This window comes from Lepus europaeus, chromosome 3 (genome assembly GCF_033115175.1).
Source record: "Lepus europaeus isolate LE1 chromosome 3, mLepTim1.pri, whole genome shotgun sequence".
NCBI lineage: Eukaryota > Metazoa > Chordata > Mammalia > Lagomorpha > Leporidae > Lepus > Lepus europaeus.
Genome location: NC_084829.1, coordinates 150,535,403 through 150,552,784, shown reverse-complemented (window position 1 = coordinate 150,552,784; position 17,382 = coordinate 150,535,403). Strand labels below are relative to the sequence as shown.

The window sequence follows — 17,382 nt, the reverse complement described above, 5'->3', positions numbered from 1 at the left end:
TGACCGGGACTAGAACCCGGTGTACCGGCGCCGCTAGACAGAGGATTAGCCTGCTGAGCCACGGTGCCTGCCACTGGGATGGAATTCTTGGCCTCTGCTCTGCCCAGTCCTCTCTGTTGCGGGCATTTAGGGAATGAACCGGCAGAGGGGACTTTTCTTTGTGTCTCTCTCTCTTTCTCTCTCTCAAATCAAAATAAATTTTAAAAATGAGAAGAAGGTAGAAAAATAAGCAGAGAAAAGCAGAGAGCAGGTGGGATAAGTAGAAAGCTAAGAGCAGAGGCAGCTGTGGTGGTGCAGCTCGGGTCCCCATTGGAACACATGGGACCAAGCCTGCTTCTGCTTCCAGTCCAGCTTCCCGCTAATGCCCATCCCGGGAGGCAGCAGGTCCGGCTCAGTCACCGGGGTCCCTGCCACCCACACAGGAGTTCCTGACTCCTAGCTTCAACCTGGCCCATTCCTGGCTGTTTGGGCATTTGGGGAGTGAACGGCAGATGGAAAATCTCTCTCCTCTCTTTTTCCCTCCCCTCTCCCCCTCTGTTTCTGTGCTGAAATAGTAGATAAAAGCAAAAATAAACATTTAAAAACTTTTTAAAAAAGTGTATACTCTGGCAGTGACTGCTATTGTGTTCACCAAAACACTTACAAAATAGCAAAATAATCAATTTAACCCAAATCTTATTAGTAATATTAATTATAAGTAGGCTTTTAAACATCTCAATTAATAAGCAAAATGTGTCACGCTGGACAGAAAAGCAAGACTCACATAACACTTGCTGGGACAGTGATGGAAACATTCACAGGGAACTATGGGAAACGTAGGCGAGGCACCTGCCCCAGGAGGGGGAATGTGAGACGGATTCCTGGCTGTGAGGGTGACTCGCTGACTTGTCTTGAGGAAGGGACACCTCAGAGTGGAGCGCAAGCCACAGGCTCTCAGGTGGGGTCGGTTTGGCGTTGCTATAGCTGGAAGCTGGCAGAGACACAGCAAGTGGTGAGCAACTTCACAGGAAATGCTGCTTAGGAGCCCCGGCTTCTGCTGTGGACCGTGGGAGGCTACCACATGCTCAAGACGACAAGCTGTGTAGGTCACGTTGCCTGTGAGGTGTGTGGGGATGATCATGATGGAGCAACTGAGTGTAAGTTGGAGGAAATTGCAGGAGCGTGTGTGTGTGTGTGTGTGGGGGGGGATGTTGCAAATAAGTCATTGGTGATCACAGCCTGGGGCCAGTACATCTCTGAGACTGTTGTAATTTGTGTCTTGAAATTTTTTTAAATGAAGATTTATTTTATTTATTTGAAAGGCAGAGTACCAAAGAGATCGATTGATCGATTGATCTACCTACCTACCTACCTACCTACCTATCTTCTGGTTCATTCCCCAAATGGCTGTAATGGCCAGGGCTGGGCAAGGCTGAATCCAGGAGCCTGGAATGTCACTCAGGTGTCTTATGTGGGTGGCAGGGCCCAAGGCCTGGAGCTATTATCTGCTGCCTTCCCAGATGCACCAGCAGGAAGTTGGCTAGGAGGCAGAGAAGCTGAGGCTGGAACCAGGGCTCTGATACGGGATGCCAGCATGGCAGTCTACTGCCCAACCCCTAACCCACTGCACCCAGCACCCATCTCTGTGTCCTGAAACCTTGAACTATTCACCTCTTTAGTTTTATTATGCTTAAACAATTCTTTTTAACTCAAAGTAATATATGCAGAGTTGTGGGCCAGGGTCCTCTGCCCAACCATATTCAACTCTAGTCCTATTCCCCAAGAATCGCCATTACTCTGACTTGTGTCTGTGTAGTTCCTTCCATGCCTCTGACTGCCACTCTTCTGTGCTTAGTCTAGTGACAGACATTACCAGTTCCTGTTGAGTGCCATGAAGACAGGACTCACCCTGCCCGTCCTCCTGTAGGCCCAATGGACTTAGGCCTCGTTTTAGCTCCTGTGTCCCTTTACACAGGTCATGGTCTGACGTCCAAGGCTTCTACGACTCTCTGACTTCACTTAGCAGTGAGCAAGTAGTGAGAACTGAGCCCAGCAGGAGGGCAGCTGGGAAAAGCTCCACTCCCCAACTGGAGAAATGTCTAATCCAGTAAGTCCACGCTGAAGTGATGGTCTACTTAGTCACTTGCCGATTTTCCTTTTTTAAAAAAATTATGGTAGGGAATAAAATCATCACGAAGATCTTTTTCCTTTCATTTTTTTCTTAAGTGACCCTCCCCCCACAAACTTTCCAAGCCAATGGCAACTTAGTATGAGCCAGCAGTTAAGAATGCTTTTCCGTGCTGCTTTATGGCCTTAGGTGGGTGGAGAGGTTTTTAGTTTTCTCTTTTGTCTGTCCGTAGCAAGAACTACGTCCCGTGACTCAGTTCATTTTAGAAAGAGTTCCTATTTGTTCTGATTAGTGCCCTAAAAATTCGGTGAACAGGGCCTTTAATCACACTGGTCTTTTTTTTTCTTTTTTAAAAGATTTATTTATTTATTTGAAAATCAGAGTTACAAGGAGAGGCAAAGAGAGGCAGAGAGAGAGAGAGAGAGAGAGGGAGGGAGAGAGAGAGAGAGAGAGAGAGAGAGAGGTCTTCCATCCACTGGCTCACTCCCTAATTGGCCACCATCTTCTACTGCTTTCCCAGGCCATAGCAGAGAGCTGGATTGGAGGTGGAGCAGCTGGGACTTGAACCGGTGCCCACATGGGATGCCGGCACTGCAGGTGGGGGCTTTACCCATAAGCCACAGCGCCGGGCCCCATACTGGTCTTCTTTTAATGACTTCTTACCTCATTCTCTTAATTTCTCATCTAATTCCATCATGATCAGAGAACATACTTGGTATACAGGTTGAGTCCTTTCAAATTTTTGCTGATTTGTACTATGGTTCAGATTATAGTCTAACCTGGTAAATGTTCCACATGCACTTTAAAAAAGCTTGTTTGTTGTCGTTGGGGGATAATGTCCTATAAATGTCAAGCAGCTCACACTCCATATATATATACTTGAGATAACACATTTTTAATTACATTATAGTCAGAGGCTTAATGGCTCTACTAGATAAAAAGCCCAACAAATGAAAAGGAAGAAGACCATAGTCCTGCAGAAAAATAGGCCAGGACTACAAACAATAATGAAATAGAAAAATGCTAAATTTCACTTGCATAATGTAAATTTAAAAATACCCACAAAATCATTAAAACCCTAGTAGAATGTAATTCCAATCAATTTGTTTGACAAAGATTTAGAACATAGTCTGAAAAAAATCCTGGATTTGTGACAGAAACGATAGACACGGGCTTTTATTATTATTATTATTATTATTATTATTATTATTTTTAGCTGCCACATATAAGGGAAAACATGCAGTGTTTGTCTTTCTGTATCTGGTTTATTTCACTCAATACAATGTCCTCCAGTTGCATCTATTTTGTTGCAAATGATGGAATTTCATTCTTTTTAAATAGCTGAATAATATTCCATTGTCTGTATATATATCTTCTTTATCCATTCATCTGATAACGGACACATTGGTTGATTCCACATTTTGTCTATTGTGAACAGTGCTGCTATAGACATGGTGGAGCAGGTATCTCATGTGGGATTGCTGGGTCACAGGGAAATTCTATTTCCAGGCTTTTAAAGAAATCTCCATGTTGTTTTCCACAGTGGCTGCATGAATCTATATTTCCATCTGCAGTGTATGAATGTTCCCTTTCTCCACATCCTCATCAGTGTTTGTCACTCTCTGTCCTTTGGATAATAGACGTTCCAACAGGAATGAAATAGTATCTCATTGTGGCTTTTTATTTTTTAAAGATTTATTTGATAGAGTTACACAGAGAGAAAAGGGAGAGAGAGAGAGAGAGAGGGAGAGAGAGAGAGAGAGAGTCTTTCAATCTGCTGGTTCACTCCCCAGTTGGCCACAAATGGCCAGAGCTGAGCCAATTGAAGCCAGGAGCCAGGAGCTTCTTCTGGGTCTCCCATGTGCGTGCAGAGGCCGAAGTACTTGGGCCATCCTCCACTGCTTTCCCAGGCCATAGCAGAGAGCTGGATTGGAAGTGGAGCAGCAGGGACTTCAACTGGCACGCACCCATATGGGATGCTAGCACTGCAGGTAGTGGCTTTACCTGCTACGCCACAGTGCTGGCCCCTCATTGTGGTTTTTATTTGCATTTTCCTAATGGCTAGTGATATTGAATATTTTATTGGTCATTTGTATTTCTTCTTTTGAGAATTGTCTATTCGGGTCCTTTGCCTATTTCTTAACTTTCCTTGGTAAGTAGCTTGCAAATATTTCCCCCCATTCTGTCAGATGTCTCTTTACTCTAATGAATGTTTCCTTTGCTGTGCAGAAGCTTCTGAGTGTGATGTAATGCCAATCCTGGAGTTTGGCTTTTGTTGCCTGAGCCTTGGCCATCTTATTCAAGAAGTCATCAACTATACCTATGTCTTGATGTATTTTCTTTACATTTTCATCTCATCATCTCATCATCTTGTGTCTTAAATTTAGACCTTTGATCAATCTTGGGTTGATTTTTGTATATGGTGAGAGATAGTGATCTAATTTCATTCTCCTACATATGCACATCCAGTTTTGCCAGTACAATTTATTGAAAAGACTATATTTTCTCCAGTGTATCTTCTGGGCACTTTTGTCAAAATCAGTTGGCTGTATATACATGGGTTAATGTCTGGGCTCTTTATTCTATTCCATTGATCTACTACCTAAAGCACTCTACAGATTCAGTGCACTCCCTATCAAAATATCAACAACGTTCTTTGCAGAATTAGCAAAAATAATCTTAAAATTCATACGGAATCATAGAAGACCCAGAATAGTTGAAGCAACATTGAGAAAAAAAAAACAAGCTAGTGGAATCATAATACATTATTTCCAAGCATACTACAAAGCTATAGTAATTCAAGTAGCAGCATGGTACTGGCATTAAAAAAAACTGTCATGTAGATCAATGAAACAGACTAGAGGGCCCAATATATTTGTGTATCATAAATATATGATTTTTGCACTTTCTACATGCTTACTAATTTTCTAATTTTTCTATCAATTACTGAGAGAGGTTATTGAATTATTCAACTATAATTATGGATTTGTATGTCACTCCTTAAAGTTGTATCAGGTTTTGCTTCCTATATTTGAGCTTCTGTTACAGGTTCCTAAACAATTAGAATTGTTATTTTCTTTTCTTGAGTTGACAAATTTTTCATATAAAAAGGCTTTCTTTGTTCTTGTAACTTTTTTTACTCTGAAATTTACTTCATGGCTTCTCCAACATTCTTTTAGTTAGTGTTAGCATGGTGTATTTTCCCCACATTTTTACTTTCATTTTTTTTTTGTGCCATTAAACTTAAAATGAATTTCTGGGGCTGGTGCTGTCACATAGCAGGTAAAGGCGCTGCTTGCAGGGCTGGCATCCCATATGGGCACCGGTTGAGTCCTGGCTGCTCCACTTCTGGTCCATCTCTCTGCTATAGCCTGGGAAAGCAGAGGAAGATGGCCTAAGTCCAGGCGTGGGAGACCTGATAGAAGCTCCTGGCTCCTGGCTTCAGATCGGCACAGCTCCAGCCACTGTGGCCACTTGGGGAGTGAACCAGTGGATGGAAGATCTCTCTCTCTGCCTCTGCCTCTGCCTCTCTATAACTCTGCTTTTCAAATAAGTAAATGAATTTTTTAAAAAAACTTATGGAAAAACAGAAATAAGATATATTCAAAGATTTAAAAGTGAATTATGGAAAACACGTAGTTGGGTCTTGCCTTTTGTTCTATCTGATAATCTTTGCCTTTTGTATTTTATACGTTGTATTTTATGTGAATATTGAAAATATGTTTTAAATTCACCACCTTGCTATTTGTTTTCTATTTGTCCCATTTGTTGTTTCCTTCCCCTCTTTTTCTGCCTTCTTTTGAATTATCAAAGGATTTTATGATTATCAAGGTTTTTATGATTTTATTTTAATCTTCCTCGTTGGCTTATTTATTATAACTCTTTGATGTGATATTTTAGGGGTTGTTTTGGTTTGTTGATGTGTTTTTCCTCATCACAGCCTGCATACTGGAGTGATATTTCAGACTTCATATTTAGAATAGGAATATTATACTAGTATGCTTTCATTTCTGCCACTTCCTGTCTTTGTGCTGATATTTTGTTGTTTTTTTTTTTCTCCTCTCAGGGTGTGTCTCTCCTTTCTCTTTCTCTGTGTGCCTCTCCTCTCTATGTGTGTATACCTCTCCTCCTTCTCCATGTGTTTGGCTGTCCTCTCTCTGTGTGTATACTTCTCCTCCTTCTCCATGTGTTTGTCTGTCCTCTCTCTCTGCTTGTCCCTGCTGTCTGCATTTGTGTCACTCCTCTGTGTGTCTGTGTGTCTTTCCCTTGTGTGTGTGTGTGTGTGTCTCCACGGTTTGTGTGTCTCTCTTCTCTGCGTCCTTCCTTTCTCTCCCAGTGTGCCTATCCTCTGTGTGTGTGTCTCTTCGTGGTTGTGTGTGTGTCTCCTCTCTGTGTGTGTATGTCTCTCTCTCCCTTTGAATGCACCTTTCCCTCTGTGTGTCTCCTAGTGTTTGTCTCTCCTCTGAGTGTAGGGGGTCTCCCTGTCTCTGTAGTTCTCTCTGTCTGTGACTGGATCTCTGTGTGCATGTCTCTCCTCTGTGTCTCACCACTGTGTGTGTGCATCTCCGCTCTCTCTGTGTGTGTCTTTCCTCTGTGTGCATGTCTCTCCTCTGTATTTGTGTGTCCTCTGTGTATGTGCGTGTCACACTTCTCTGGGTGTGCGGGTATCTCTCTCCTTTCTGTTTTCCCTCTGTATGTGTTTGTCTCTGCTCTATTGTGTTTGTCTCTCTCTCTCTCTCTGTGCCTCTCCTCTCTATGTATGTGTCTCACCTACCCCCTCTGTGTATCTATGTGTTCTTATTGCTGTATATGTTTTAAATGACTTTTCACATATTTTCATAACATCACTATCATTTTTATTAAATGGTTTTAAATAGATTTAAATGATGAGAATTGGGAAAATATTGTATATATTTACCCAAGCAGTAATTCCCAGTGATCTTTGCTCCTTTGTGTAGGTCTGTCTTCCCAGTGGGTGTCCTTTGCCTCTACCTAAGGGACTTACTGTAGCATTGTGTGACTCATCTGGTGATGACTGATAGCTTTATATGTCTGAGTTCTTTACTTTTATTTTTGAAAGGTAGTTTAACTGAGGATTGAATTATAGATTGGCAATTTTATACTTTCCATCAAAGACGGAATATTGTTGATGCATTTTCTCATTCCTGATATGTGGACAAGATGCTTTTTGTTGTATCCTATAACTCATATTTAAAATAGGAATATTATACTGGTATGCTTCCATTTCTGCCACTTCCTGTCTTTGCGCTGATATTTTATTGTTATTTTTTCTCCTCTGTGTGTGTCTCTCCTTTCTCTTTCTCTGTGTGCCTCTCCTCTCTCTGTGTGTATACCTCTCCTCCTTCTCCATGTGGAAGATGAGTAGTGAGGTTCCAAAGGTAGGTAAGCCTGGTGCAGAGGAGTTTGGACTTTATTCTGTAGCAATAGAGGGTTCTTAACCAGAGGAGTGGCTAACTGGGAAAGATCACTCTGACAATGATTGCATGGAGAGAAGGTAGTAATGAGTATAGTAAGCACTCATCCACACTACTGGGCTAGGCATGTGTCAAATAATTTAATATTCAAATCAACCCACAGAGTAGAGAACATCTAAGAAGAGAAACCGAAGTTTAGAGATTGCAGGTAACTTACCCAAGAAAGAAGCAAAAAGTTGTGCAAATCGAAGCTGGAATTTCAACTCAGATGATCTTGAATCCGGAGTCCACACCCCGACTACTCCAATGAGCTGGCAGATACCCTAAGGAGATGTCCACTTCTGAAATACAGTGACAGGTTAGGTCAGGCATACAAGAATTAAGAAAAAGAAGAGGGGCTGGCACTGTGGCATAGTGGATAAAGCTGCTGCCTGCAGTGTCTGCATCCCATATGGGCACCAGTTTAAGTCCTGGCTGCTCCACTTACAGTCCAGCTATGACCTGGGAAAACAGTAGAAGATGGCCCAAGTCCTTGGGCCCATGATCTGCCTGGGAGACCCAGAAGAAGCTCCTGGCTCCTGGCTCCTGTCTCCTGGCTTCGGATCGGCGCAGCTCCGGCTGTTGCAGCCATCTGGGGGAGTGAACCAGCGGGGGGAAGGCCTCTCTCTTTCTCTGCCTCTGCCTCTCTGTAACTCTGCCTTCCAAATAAATAAACGAATCCTTAAAAAAGAAAAGGAAGAAATAAATTTGAAAGGTCTTTAAGAAAAAAAAAATTGCCAATAAAAAGCAAGGCAAGCAGGAGGCCCAACTGATGTGCGCATCTCTAGCTTGGACCAGCCGATGGCTGATGGCACTATCAACTGAGAGCGGGAGCACAGCACGGGAAAGGGTTTCGAGGAGAAAGACAAGTTCAGTTTTCTACACACAGAGATTGGACTGCTCGTGGGACATACGGGTGGGACTGGGATCGGAAATGTCATTCTAGCTTTGCGGACTTTGATGGAAGCTAGGTATAAAAACTTGACATTCTTTAGCAAATGTCAAGGGGCTCTCAATATTGGGACAATTGATATTTTGGACCAGGTAATTCTTTGGGTGAGAGGCTGTCCTGAGCATTGCATGGTGTTTGGAAGACCCCCCCCCCCCCGCCCCGCCTCCGGTGTCCACCCACTAGATGCCAGTAGCACCTTCTGCTACTTGAATCCCATGGAGACAGCCACAGCAGTGTCAGATACTGCCTTGTGCCCTTCTGGAGGGTACCACTGTCTCCAGTCAGTTGACACACACCGGCTTAGGTTTCACTTAGAGTCATGGGAGAGAAAAGACCCCAAGCAAGCAAACGCAGGACCAAGAGCAAGCAAAGACACAGCTGTGGGTAATAGCAACATTGAAGGGAGAAGTTGAGCCAGAGAAAGGGAGTGTTTGGAGAAGTGGAGTGGCTAGAGGGAGCGCGGTGGAGTGGAAACCCAGGGGGAGAGTTTTAAAAGGAAGGTGTGGGGCACAAGGCAGATGACACGGAAAGATCAGGCAAGATAAAGGCTGCAGAGAGATTTGGCAGTTCTGCTCTTGATAAGAGGGTGTTAAGTGCACTGATGTGGACAGCGGCCAGGCTGCATTAGTTCAAGAAGTAAACTGAAAATGAGGAGTTGGAAATGAGGAGTGGACTTTGTTTTCCTAAGCTTGGCTCCGAATGGAGTGAATGAAGCTCACAGGAGACAGAAAAGGACTGGGCTCCAGGGTGGATTTGTTTCTCCTTTCCTCATTTGTTCCTTCTTTCATTCCTTTCTTCTTTCTTGCCATTCTTGTTTAATTCCATCTCTCCCTCTCTTCTTTCTTCTTTTTGTTAATATAGGAGTTTTAAGAGCTGGAGAAACAATATACATTACTACTACTTTCTTATTTATTTGAGAGATAGAAGGGGGTGGTGCTACCATCCGTTGCTTCACTCCCAAAGTGCTCACAACAGTTGGAGCTGGAGCCAGGGGCCGGGACTCTATCCAGGTCTCCCACGTGGGTGGCAGGAACCCAATTATTTGAGTCATCACTAATGCCTCCCAGGATCTGTATCAGCAGGAAGCTGGAGTCAAGAGCCTGAGCCTGGTGATGGAACCTAGGCACTCTGATGTGGGATGTTGGTATCTCAACCTCTAGGCTAAACCCCTACCCTGCTACTTACTACATGCAGCAACGTTTGGCTCATGAGTTCCCTTGACCTTGAATAGTACCATTCTCTAGCTTATCAGAATCTTAACCATTCTTCAAAGATAATCTCAAATGATATCCTCTTCATCAAAGTTTCCCCTGATCCCTCTCAACTGGAGCACATCTTTTTCCCCTCCGAAGATCTGTAGCAGTTTGTTCCACTTATACGATACTCTTCATATCATATATGTGCTAGAGTTCTATGTATAGTAGTTTTAATTCCCTAATCAGCTGTATGTTTGGGGGTACCAGGGCAGCCTACTATTCATTTTTCTGTATTTTCTGCCTAAAACTCTTAGCTTAGAGTGATGCTTCAACTATTTCTTTACAACTTTGAGTTGAATTTCAACAAAATGTTGCTGGAGTGCACTCCAATTCTTGGGGAGGCTTCATGGAAGAAGCATTTGTGCTTGGTCCCTGTAGTGCGTGGTGTCTATTTATCATTAACAGGTAGAAGTAGTAAGTTGGGTGGAATGAGGAGTGGAGTCACCTAGCCGTGGAACTATATATAAGGGATTTTCACACTACTGAGAGACAATATGGTGGTTAGACAAAGGCGCTCAGAGCTAGGACTCCATGTTTTCTTCTTGGAGTCTCAACTTTTAGGAGAAACAGTGGCTTTTAAGCTTCAAGCCCTTTTATTGCATTATATCAACTCATTTGATGAAGGCCGTTTTTGAAAAGTGTTGCCATTAAGATTACATCCATCACAAATCATGGCTCTAAAACTACCTGCACGTCATTTCCAAGAAAACCCATAGCAAATGGTGAAATCAGGAACTTCCTGCCTTTAATGCTGTTGCTTTCGTTCTGACTCACTAAGGGAGGAGGACGTCTAACAACCACCGGGGATTCTATATCAAGTGTACTTACACGCTCTGTTATCTGTTATGAATAATAATATGGATTCTGTGATGCCATCTGTGACCTTCGGTTTCTTACAAGGTGGAGTTTAACCCGTCACTTGATTTTTTGGAATAGATTTTATATTTATGTAGTTCTAACACCAGAATCTCTGAAAAAGTATTCAGTGAAAATCTCCTATTCCTGTTTCCTATTTGCTCAATTCCTACCCCACCTCCACCTCTCTTTGCTACTGATAAACACTGTCATTAATATTTGGTATATCTTTACAAGGACTTTAAAATACATTTATAAGCAAATTCCGATTGCCTTTAATATATATTATATGAAATTATAATTATGTAATTATAATTATTTTATATATAAAATATAAATATGTTAATTATATATTATATATAAATGATAAATCTATACCCTGCATCTTGTTTTCTTACTTTTTTAACAGTGCAAAACTACTTTGAAGTTTAATGAAAATGGAATTAAAGATAAGCTTATTTTTATGCAAAAATTCTTGAAATCTATGTATATGAGGCCTACAAAAAGTTCATAACAAACAAACATGTATATTATGAAAAACTGTACATGGATTTAAATTTTTTACACCAAAATAAATGTACCTTGCAATTTTATTTTCCACAAACCTTTTTTTTAAATTAAAAATATATTTTTTATTAGAAAGGTAGAGTGACAGAGAGGGGGAGAGACAGGAGAAAGAGAGAGGTCTTTTATTTGCTGGTTGACTCCCCGAACGCCTGCAATAGATGGGACTGAGCAGGCCGAAGCTGGGAGCCAGGAATGTCATCTGAGTCTCCCAAGAGGGCGGCAGGGGCCCAAGTACTTGAGCCATCATCTGCTGCTTTCCTGGGTGCATTAGCAGGGAGCTGGATCAGAAGTGGAGTAATTTGGTCTTGAACAGGCACTCTGCTATGGGATGCACGCTTTGCAGGTCTTAACCCATTGTTGTCACAGTGCTGGTTCCCAGAAACTTCTTCAAGTACATGTGTAGCATATTTTTGAATGTTTTCTTTATAAATATACATGTGCAAAGCACTTACCTACTCTTTTTTAAAAAACTGCTACACAGTGCAGAATTAGACACACACACAGAGAGAGAGAGAGAGAAAGAGGGAAAGAGAGAAAGAGAAAGAGAGAGAGAGAGATATCTTCCATTTGTTGGTTCACTCCCCAAATGGCCACAATGGCCAGGCTGAGGCCAGGAGCCAGACTACATCAGTGTCTCTCATGTGGGTGTTAGGGGCCCAAACACTTGGGCAATCTTTCGCTGCTTTTCCTAGGCCATTAGCAGGGGACTGGATCAGAAGTGGAGCAGCCGGGACATGAACTGGTGATCATCTGGGATGCTGGCACTACAGGTGGCAGCTTTATCTGCTATACCACAACTCCAGTTCTGACTTTTCCAATTTGTTACATACAACATGGAAGGGATAAAATCGGACTACTGTTACTTGCATGCTTATGAATTTATCTGTAGGATAAGTTCTTAGAAATGGAAAATTTTAATAAAAGCTATAATCATTTATAATGTTAATACTGTCAAATGCCCCCACGGAGGTTTTAATAATTGACATCTTCACTAGCACTGTATGACTGTATTGACAGCTTTGGCAACATTACTTTTGGCTTTTTATAAATGTGATGAAAATGTTATTTCAGTTTCAATTTATATATTTATTATGATGAGTGAATAGCTTTTCAAATGTTCAAATGCTGAGAGTAAGATTTAAAAACTATGTCATTGATTTATTGAACCTTAAGAAAATACTTTGGAGATTATAAGGAAGTCACAGAGGAAAATTTCAAATTATTTTAAGCATTTTTGCCAGCAAATTCCTGCTAAAGTGAGTAGATATTTCTTAGTCATGGAATACTAGGTCAAATAGTTACCACTGTCAATAGCCATGTTATAGGTCATTTTTTGGCTCCCAGTAGGATACAACCAAAGTACAGATGTTTACAACAGAAATTATTATTGCTAAACTGTGCCTCTCTATGTGATAAATATGCAAGAGTCATTCCATTCTATTCATTTTCCTGAGGTTTAAAATAAACCTGGAGGCTCTTCTATATATTATTTTTAGAACAGTTTTACATTTACATAGTAATTGTGAAATTTGTACAGAGTTCTTATATCCCCCACTCCCAGTTTTTCCTGTTATATATATATATTTAATATTATTTATTTGAAAGTCAGAGTTACACAGAGAGAGGAGAGGCAGAGAGAGAAAGGTCTTCCATCCGCTGGTTCACTCCCCAGTTGGCCACAACGGCCAGAGCTGTGCCCATCCGAAGCCAGAAGCCAGGAGCTTCTGGGTCTTCCACATGGGTGCAGGGGCCCAAGGACTTGGGCCATTTTCTACTGCTTTCCCAGGCCATAGCAGAGAGCTGGATTCCAAGTGGAGCAGCTGGGACTCGAACTGGTGCCCATATGGGATGCCAGCACTGCAGGTGGCTGCTTTACTGCTACACCACAGCACTGGCCCCTAGTGTGGCATATTTGTTTTAATTAATGAACCAATATTATGTATTATTATTAACTGAATTTCATACTTTATTCATATTTTTTCTTAGTTTTACTTAATGTCATTTTTGATCTTACATTATATTTAGTCATTTTCATTTTTCAAAAAGATTTTATTTATTTATTTTTTTGAGGGATAGAGTTACAGACAGAGAGAGAGGGAGAAACAGAGAGAGATCTTCCATCTGCTGGTTCACTCCCTAAATGGCCACAATGGCTGGCTAGGCCGAGCTGAAGCCAGGAGCCAGGAGCTCCTTCCCGGGTGTCTCCTGGATACAGGGGCCCAAGGACTTGGACCATCTTCCTCTGGCTTTCCCAGGCCATACCAGGGAGCTGGAATGGAAGAGGTACAACCAGGACACGAACCAGTGCCCATATAGGATGCTGGTGCCACAGGCGGGGCTTAGCCTACTATGCCGCTGGTCCCACATTTAGTCATTTTCTTCATCCCCTCTTGGCTATGACAGCTTCTCAGATTTTCCTTGTTTTTGATGACCTTAATGGTTTGAGGAGGACTGGTCAGGCAAGCTGCAATTGCCTGTTATTTTTCATTCTTAGGCTGGGGTGATGGCTTTGCAGAGGAAGACCCCAGAGATAATGTGGCATCTCCATCACATTCTATAAAGAGCACCTGCTGTCAACAAGACTTTTCACCACTGGTGTTGAATTTGAACTCCTGGCTGGGATGGTGCTTGTCAGGTTTCTCTATGGTAAACTTCTTCTCTCCCCTGCCCGCTTTTCAGATTGTACTCTTCATTCTTTGCTAGGAAGTGTCTGTGTGTAGCCCATGCATAAGGAATGGGGTCTTATGTTCCACTTCCTTGGGGGAATTATTTGGCATTCTGCATGGACTATTTGTCTTTTCTCCATTTATTTATTCAGTAATTTATTGTTAGTGCTATGGACTCATGGTTATCTTTTAAAAAAGATTTATTTATTTATTTGAAATTCAGAGTTATGGAGAGAGAAGGAGATACAGAGAGAGAGAGAGAGACCTTTCATCTGCTGGTTCACTTCCCAAATGGCTGCAACAGCTGAGGCTAGGCCAAGCCAAAGCCAAGAGCCAGGAGTTTCATCTGGGTCACCTCTGTGGGTGGCAGAGGCCCAAACACCCAGGCCATCTTCTGCTGCTTTTCCCAGGCACATTAGCAGGGAGTTGGATCGGAAGTGGAGCAGCCGGAACATGAGATGTCCGCGCTGCAGGCCGTGGCTTTACCTGCTGCACCACAACGCCAGCCCTGCATGGATGTTTATTTTATTCTTTGGATTGTCATCCCATATGACTTTATTTTACTGCAGAAGTTGTTCCAGCTTTGCCCACGGAGCTCTTTCCATTCGCTTCTGTGTGTCCCTTTGACATGCTCCTCCCTCCCTCCCTCCCTCCCTCCCTCTCTCTTTCTCTCTCTGTGTGTGTGTGTGTGTGTGTCAGTGTATTGTGGGAGTTTAAGCACTTCCTTGTCCCAGCCTGCCCCAACCTGCCCTGCACTACCTGCACTTCCAGCCAGTCCCCACAGCCTTATCAACTCCACTCTTTTTGTTGATATTTTCTGGCCCCCACTCCAGCTACCTTCGAGGGCTGCAGCGTTGTGAGCCTCAGACAGGTCATGTTCTGATAAAGTTGATTCTGCCTACAAACAACAACCCAAAGTAAACACTTCCTTACTTTCTGGAACTACAGGATGCTCTAGGTCATCTTGTACATTTCCAAAGGGGCCCTGGCTCCTTTTACTGGAGAGCAGTAGAAGAAACTTAGGTACAGATGTTGCTTGTAGGTCGTCTCAGCTGAGCCGATAAGGAAATAGATTTGGCTCTACTACTCCAAACTTAGGTATTTATCTTTAAATCTCCCTATAGGTAGCTAGGTTTTAGCCAAATATGAGTTCTACCACTCTAATTCATTACCACACGTATCATTCTAGCCTCCTGAAGGGTAGGATTCTAAGTAGAAAATTTATCATTTCAGTATACAACTTCAGAATATAGGTTTCTGTTGGAAATTGAGATATATGGGGATATAAATACTTGTCCACAACATGAGCTGTATTCTTTTGATGCAACTTAGAGCTAACTCAGACCTCACTGTGTGTGTGTGTGCATGCTTGTGATGTGGGGCACAACAGGAAATTCCTTTGAGAAAATACTTGGGGCTATGCCCTGGACAGAGTCTTTGGAGCCCTAAGGCTCTGAGCAGGTTCTCTTTCTGCCCTGGTTGCTGCTGAGATGCCAGGGGTCATCTCGCATGTGGTTCTCTCCAATCCTAAGGCTCCATTAACTGTGCCACACATGAGCACTCGGTGCCTACATGGCCGCCCCATGTGGCACCCAGCAGCGCGTAAGACCTTCCATCAGCATAGCCCGGGTCTTCACTTCCTCTGGAACCTCATCTCCCCCCATTCTCCTTTCCAATCAAGGTCAAAATCTCCATTCTGCTTTCGCTTCTTCCCCAATTCCCTTTCCCTCCAGGACAATGAGTCCAGCTTCTATAGAGGCCTTAGACTTCTTCAAAAGCAAGCCAGGGGTTTCTTCTTTCTTTCTTTCTTTCTTTCTTTCTTTCTTTCTTTCTTTCTTTCTTTCTTTCTTTCTTTCTTTCTTTCTTTCTTTCTTTCTTTTTTGACAGGCAGAGTGGACAGTGAGAGAGAGAGACAGAGAGAAAGGTCTTCCTTTGCCGTTGGTTCACCCTCCAATGGCCGCTGCGGCTGGTGTGCTGAGGCCGGCGCACCGCGCTGATCTGAAGCCAGGAGCCAGGTGCTTCTCCTGGTCTCCCATGCGGGTGCAGGGCCCAAGCACTTGGGCCATCCTCCACTGCACTCCTGGGCCACAGCAGAGAGCTGGCCTGGAAGAGGGGCAACCGGGACAGAATCCGGTGCCCCGACTGGGACTAGAACCCAGTGTGCTGGCGCCGCAAGGTGGAGGATTAGCCTAGTGAGCTGCGGCGCCAGCTTCAGAGATTTCTCTTACAGGAAACCTTTGCTCTTGGCCCAGTAGCTTCTTAGATCTCCCATAATCACACACAAGCCTAGCTACCTGCTTAAAATGGTGGTGGTGGTGGGGGGACCGGCACTGTGGCGCAGTGAGTTAACGCGCCGGCATCCCATATAGACTCAGGTTCAAGTCCCGGCGGCTACTTCTCTTCCGATCCAGCTCTCTGCTATGGCCTGTGAAAGCAGTAGAAGATGGCCCAAGTCCTTGGTCCCCTTTACCCACGTAGGAGACTGGGAAGAAGCTCCTGGCTTTGGATAGGTGCAGCTCTGGCCACTGAGGCCAATTGGGGAGTGAACCAGTGGATGGAAGACCTCTTTCTGTGCCTCGACCTCTCTCTGTAACTCTGTCTTCCAAATAAATAAAATAAATCTTTTAAAAAATGGTAGAAGGGGAAAAAAAATCACAGGAAGGAGAGAGTCAAGCTAATATTTTGATACTTCTCTTTCCAGAATTAAGTAAGTAACCATGGACATGAAAAGCCAGGGTAATGAATTGCTTACAGCTCAAGTTGGGGGACAATGGAAGCGTTTTCTGCTTTGAGGTTGCGAGGCAGCAGCCCCACTGCTGAGAGCAAGTTCTTGTGTCAAGTTGACCTGCTGAGGCAACAGGGTCCTTGAATTGTCTCACCTGCTCCCATGAGACCTTTGAGTGACTGAAGGCAAGACCACCTGGCCGCAGCAATTCTGGTGCCCCATGGAAAATGTTGGCTCTGGGCTCTGGGTACAAGTTCTATCACACTTTTGAGTTTTGGACTGAGGTCCTTCGGTGTTTCTGACAACACTTGTCACTGGAAATACTACACCTTGGAGAGTCAACTTGGGAGGTTTAAGAATAAGGTTTTACTTACAACAAAAGTGGTTTCCCATTACCATCTGTCTACTCTTGCTCTACTAGATAGCACTCATTTTAAAGACATCTTGGGTTGGTCCTCCTACTTCCTGTACTGTCACGTTAGTGAAATTAGTCTGATTTGTACTGCAGTCTCACATCTCATTCAAGTTGTCCCTCTCACACCTCACAGGCCCGACTTCTGCCTTCAAGGACACTGAACATGGCAGGTGTGTGTTCCACTTTTTTCTTTCTGTTCCTCATTTTGTTGTGAGTGATTAGAGACAATGAGAAGGGGAGGGCCATGGTGACGTCTGTGTGGTAGAGCTCAGCCAGAGCTGATTGTCCCGTGGAATCAGCAGAGACTTTCTCAGGGGGCCACGTGTAGCTTCCTCTCTGCCCATGTCCCCCTCTGGAAGGTCTGG

General features: G+C 43.3%; 1 long non-coding RNA gene across 1 annotated transcript in view; it reads left to right on the top strand.

The window, feature by feature from the left end:
* Positions 1–904: 904 nt before the first annotated feature.
* The window catches only part of LOC133757150 (uncharacterized), a 30,301-nt gene continuing 13,823 nt past the window's right edge, over positions 905–17,382 (top strand). The window contains exon 1 of the long non-coding RNA XR_009865571.1: positions 905–1,136. This is a non-coding gene — a long non-coding RNA (uncharacterized LOC133757150). The remainder of the gene's footprint in view (positions 1,137–17,382) is intronic.